At 43.7% G+C, this 5,867-nt stretch overlaps 1 long non-coding RNA gene across 1 annotated transcript; it reads left to right on the top strand.

Annotated features, from left to right (window-relative positions):
- Positions 1–546: 546 nt before the first annotated feature.
- On the top strand, positions 547–5,648 carry LOC138438325 (uncharacterized). The gene is made up of 3 exons (XR_011256292.1): positions 547–658; positions 1,045–1,119; positions 5,153–5,648. It is a non-coding gene; the product is annotated as an uncharacterized lncRNA (long non-coding RNA).
- Positions 5,649–5,867: the final 219 nt, after the last annotated feature.

The raw sequence follows: 5,867 nt of genomic DNA, 5'->3' as shown, positions 1-5,867 counted from the left end.
GTGTGATGAGATTTATGTTCTGAAGGAATGAAGGGAAGGAGAAAGGGAAAAGAGAGAGAGAAATCCTATGTAATGGTATATGTGTTTGTTTTAGATATGGATGAATAAAGCAAAAAGTAAGGAGAAGTAACCATTTCTAAACATGAAATTGTTAAGAGTAGGCATTCCGAGGCATGTACTTAGTGGAGGTAATGGGAAACTTAATTAGACACTTCACTGTTTGAGATACTAGGAGGACCATTACTTTTTAAAATTCTACTGCTTGGGTTGTTGTTGTTTTTTTTAATCACTAATAAAGTGAACAAAACAGTCATTGATGACTTTACCCAAACCTATTTCAGCCAAGTTATGAGAGCCAAAGGAAGAATGCCATGAATTGGGAAACGAATGGGGAACAGGGAGAGAGGCCAGTGGTTTTCCCAGAATTTTGTTGTTAAAGGCAAGGGAGCAAATTGGGTGGCTAGAAAGGAATTTGGAGATGGAACAACCGGGGAGCAGGGGTAGGGGTGGTTGACACTGTTAGGATTGATTGGCTACTTTGTTTTTAAGTTTGAGAGGAACAGAGTCACATTTATAACCTGAAGTGGGTGATTCAGTAAAGGAGGAGGAAATAAAAGAGTGAATCAGAGGCTTCCCAGAAGATCTGGAGCTTGACAGGGTAGGTGGCCCTGGGATGAAAGGAGGACCAGGAGGAGGATGGGGACGAAGGGAAGGAAAAGGAGAGGGGTGGGAGGGGGAGAGGAAAGAGGAAGGAGAGGGGGGAAGATGGGAAGGGAATGGGGAGGGAATGGGGAGGGGAGAGGAGAGAGGGAGGGGAGGAGGAGGGAGGGAGGGGGAGGAGAAGAGGAAGAAAGGGGAAGATGGAAGGGGAAGAGGGAGAGGGGAAGGGAAGGGGGAGATGGGAGGGGAGGAGTAAGGGGGGAGGGAGGAGGGAGGGGGAGGGAGACCACTTCTGGGTAAAAGGAGAATCCAGGGGAGAATGTGTGTGCCTATCTAAGGCTGCCAAAGCCCCAGCTCCCTTCCTCCCACCCCCATTTTCTATAGACATCTTCCAAAGGCCCTCGGAGGGACCCTGGCAAAGATTTAACATGCTCATGTGTTTTTATAAACTTTGCAAAGGTAAATATTTTTGCATCCATTTTTTAAAAAAGTTCTCCCTTCTCCAGCTGTATCTGCTCAGGCACCACAAAACTTCAGTCTGTCCCTGGTGGCTATTAGTAGGTTTAGGGGAGAGTGGAGACAACACTGAGAGAAGCTGACATTTGTTAGCCTGTGTTTGCTTAACAAACAAAAAGCAAAGTTAATTTCTTCAGAGTGAAGTTAGAAAGAATATAGTGGGGGCTTGAGGAAAGTAATGAAGATCTGGAAAGCTGCTGAAGGCATGGATGAGGGTGCTGACCAAGAATTCCCCAAATCACAGAGGGTGCTGCTGTAACTGGTTACCATAAATTTTGTGGGTACCATGGTGAGTGGCCTTCTTCCTCTATTTTCCTGTCACTGAATGGAAATCATATTTGTTCCTAGCTACACCATGAGAGCATTGGGGTGGGTGGGGGGATACCTAAGAAGAATTCATGAAAATTTGAAAAGAATTATACTTTATTTCTAGTAGTAGTTTTTCTTATTTCAAGATCAGCTATATAAACCCCCAATAAAACTAATAAAATTAAAACATGAACAGTAAATAAAGTACTTAGTCCTAGCAGAAGCAGATGACATCTGCAGTAGAGGGTACCCCTGCCATAGGGAACCAGAGTCAGTGCAAAGAAGAGGATGTTCATGCAGGGATGGCGATAATGGTGAAGTTAGAATACTGGATACACACAGAGGAATTGGGGCTTCCCAGGTGGTGCTACTGATAAAGATCCCGCCTGCCAAAGCAGGAGACATAAGAGATACAGGTTCAATCCCTGGGTCTGGAAGATCCCCTAGAAGAGGAAAAGGCAACCCACTCCAGTATTCTTACCTGGAGAATCCCGTGGATAGAGGAGCCTGGCGGGCTCTAGTCCATGGGGCTGTAAAGAGTCGGACATGACTGAAGTCACTTAGCACACATGCACAGAGGAGTTGATCAAGTAAGTAAACACATTAAGGATAATGGAAGCCACGTTTCTAACTACTGGAAAAGGAGTTGCAAACACAAGCGAGATGCATTGCTGCCAAAGACAATGAAAACGGTAGAGTTATTCTCTTAGGTCCACTGAAAAAGCCTGGCAGAAACTGTCAGAGGCAACTTCATCAGAACTTCAGAAGGTCGTGAAGGGTTTACAGAAATGGAGCAAATGCTCGATCGGGAAAAGGGCCCCTGAAGCACGGTAGAGCAGCGGCAGCTGTGTATTTCTTTGCCCTTGCCCAGCCTTGCCTCCTTGGTGTAGCAGCATTCTAGAAATCAGCATCCAGTGTTCCCCGAGGGGGTTCCTTGTTCTGAAGAGACCAGAGGGTACCTTGTCCCCAAGGAACTGTGTTTTTTATCTTTTGACCTGTTTGGAGACTCCCTGAAGGACTGAAAACAAAGGGCTTGCCTTTGCACCACCTAACTCAGGACCCTCTTAATGAACAGAAGTGGTTGTCTGGAGGAGATTCTTCAAAAACTTGGAAAGACGGGTCAAACCACGGACATGTAGAAATCAGGGAGGAAAAGCTGAGGATTGATATACTTGGGGAATAATAATTTAAAAAGCTTCTGTATATTCAGGGGGATCGGGAACACCGTACACATGCTCAGGACATGTCCTCAGGAAAGACCTGGACAGGCCACACAGTTTCACCTCTGGCTGACCTTCAGGCTTAGCACAAGCGACAGGGAAGGCTAAAGCCAAGTTACAAATGGCCTGGCTAAGCACTGAAGCATTGGCTGCAACACAGCCAATTTGCAAAGACCTGGAGAGGATTTACTTATTTATTTTGGCTCTGGGAGTTTAAGAAAGTCTGTTAACCCATCAGTTGACCACCAGGATAAAGAAACAGAGACTTCAGAGACCCCACAAGATAAGGAAAATGACCTTTACAAAAGGAGTTTGGGAAAGTCGCTCAACAAATGACTGCAACCCACAGCAAGCAGCAACAACAAAACCTGGGAAAGAGGAGAATTTGATTTCCGAAGTAGTTGGGGGTGTCAGTCAAGTATGCTTCCTGTAGCAGGAGACTGAGAGACACATATTTATAGCCATCAGAGCAGACCTGGGAGCAGGAGAGACCAGTAGAAACGAACACACTTAGTGTCGAGATCTTGCATCTCAATCACAACTTTCCTTTGAAAGGAACCAGAGATTCCTAGAGAGATGGCTGATCTCACATTTGAGGCAGGGAGTGTGTGAGACTAGAACATCTTGTTGGGACAGAAAGCAAGAAAGGGCTTAAGGAATGATGTGAACATGTCAAAAGGGATACCAGCTTGAAGAGGCTTCCACTGGCCACATCAAGAACAATTCGAGCATCAGAATTTAAAATGACAGGGAAACTTCCCTGGTAGTCCAGTGAATAACACTCTAAGCTTCCAATGCAGAGAACATGGGTTTGAGCCCTAGCTGGGGAACTAAGTAGTATGTTAGTCATTCAGTCGTGTCCAACTCTTTGCGACCCCATGGACTGTAGCCCACCAGCCTCCTCTGTCCATGGGTTTCTCCAGGTACACAGGTGTAGCTAAAATTTTTTTTAATTTTTTTAAAGGGCAGGAAATATTATCACTCATTAATAAAATAAGAAAATTTAAGAACAGACATAAATAAATAAATACAGCAATATTTGGTGAAGAATGGGATGTTTACAGGTTTCAAGAGAAAAAAGGATATATTCACAGAGAATATGCCCGGCAGAGACCACCTTAAGCAACGGATCAAAGGAAACATCATTAGATGTGGGACGAATTGAAATCCTGAGCCACCCGACAGGATGTAATGGGAAGAAAGCAGCATCACTTGTACGATATATCTGGGAAATACCAGTAAAGCCCCAAACTAAGGGACAAGTTACAAAAGAACTAACCCATCTTCTTCACAAGTCCCAAGGTCAAGAACGTCAATGAAAGTTCAGGGAATTATTCCAGGCTGAGGGAAACAGGAGAGGCATGACGATCCACTGCCATGTGTGATTCTGAACCAGATCTTGTTGCTAGAAAAGATTTTATTGAGACATTTGGTGAAACTTGTGTGCACGTGGAGAATTAGGCAGTAGCCATATTTTAAGTGGTAAAGATCCACCTACGGGGACTTCCCTGGTCCTACGGGGACTTTACCTTTGTCCAGGGAAGACTAAGACTTCACCTTCCAATGCAAAGGGTACAGGTTCAATCCCTGGTTGGGGAGCTAAGATCCCCCATGTCTCACAGCCAAAAAACCAAAACATAAAACAGAAGCAATATTGTAACAGTTTCAATAAAGACTTAAAAAAAGAATCCACCTACCAATACAGGAGATGCTGGAGACTCTGGTTCAGTCCCTGGGTTGGGACGTTCCCCTGGAGGAGGAAATGGCAACCCACTCTAGTATTCTTGCCTGGGAAATCCCATAGACAGAGGAATCTGGTGAGTTACAGCCCATGGGGTCACAAAGGGTTGGACTCAGTTGAGCAGGCACACAGGTTATCAGCGTTAATTTTCTGGTTTTAATGGTTACCTTGCAGTTATATAGGAGAGAGTCCTTATTTGTAGGAAATAACACAAAGATGTGTTCGGGGATGTTGGGGCATCAGACCCACACATCCTTTCAAACGGTGAAGGATGAAATGTTCTTTGTATTGTGCTGTGTTGTATTAGTTGCACAGTCATGGCTGACTCTTTGCGACCCCATGGACTATAGCCCGCCAAGCTCCTCTGTCTGTGGGATTCTCCAGGCAGGAACACTGGAGTGGGTAGCCTGTCCTTTCTCCAGGAGATCTCCCTGACCCAGAAATCGAACTGGGGTCTTCTGCACTGCAGGTGGATTCTTTACCAGCTGAGTTACCAGGGAAGCCCCTCTTTGTATTGTACTTAACTTTTATTTAAAACTTTTTGAATGTTTCGAAATAAAAAAGAAAAGTACTTACACTATTTGAAAGATAAATGTGTTATAAATATAATGTGTCATAAATATAAGGTTTAATTTAAATACAAAGAGCCCTTGAACATTTTTTAACGTGATGAGTAACTACCCCCTTTCTTTTCTCCTCATCCAAGATTACTGCACTTCATTTACGAGACTGAATGGAATCTCAACATTTAAATACCTAATCGCTTGCTTTCATCTCTGGCACAAGTGAACTGGATTTCCCCACACATATGAGTCACCTGATAACAAATTTCCCGGCTTAAATAGCTTTAAAATGGCACTATTAGTTATGCAGCAGTATGAACTGTGTCTCAGAGTCAAGGATTTATAGGAACAATATGTTTTTAGCATTCATGTTCTTTCTCAACATGCGCGTTTTTCTTTCATGCTGTAAAAAAGTTTTTCTGATGCTGAAAAGTGTTTTGTGCAACTATTTCAGAATGAAGCCCCTCTCCTTCTTCTGGCTCCCAGAAAAATCAGACAGCCTGATGTGTTTTTCACTTTAATCTGAATTGTAAAACACTGCATTCTTGCAGTTTTCCCACAAACTGAAGTGAAAGAAATATGTACTTGCTATTTTGGGGGGCATATGTCTGGGTAAATAAAACATGCTCCCAACCTCCTGTCTGCCTTTGTGCCATTTCTGAGAGTGAGAAGGGGGAAGAATTCTGTCTTCAGGGAAGGACAAATTCTCCTTCATCATTGTTAGAATCCATCGCCTTTGGAGGGATATCAACCAGCTTTTTGCCTTAGAGATAAAGAGAGAAAAATCAGGCTACCAAAATTTGCTATATCTGAAAATTTTCCCAAGATCAGTCCTTCTCAACAGCGGGGAAAGGAAAT

Source organism: Ovis canadensis, chromosome 3 (genome assembly GCF_042477335.2).
Source record: "Ovis canadensis isolate MfBH-ARS-UI-01 breed Bighorn chromosome 3, ARS-UI_OviCan_v2, whole genome shotgun sequence".
Taxonomy (NCBI): Eukaryota; Metazoa; Chordata; class Mammalia; order Artiodactyla; family Bovidae; genus Ovis; species Ovis canadensis.
Note: the sequence above shows the minus strand (reverse complement) of the source record. Positions and strands in the feature narration are given on the sequence as shown.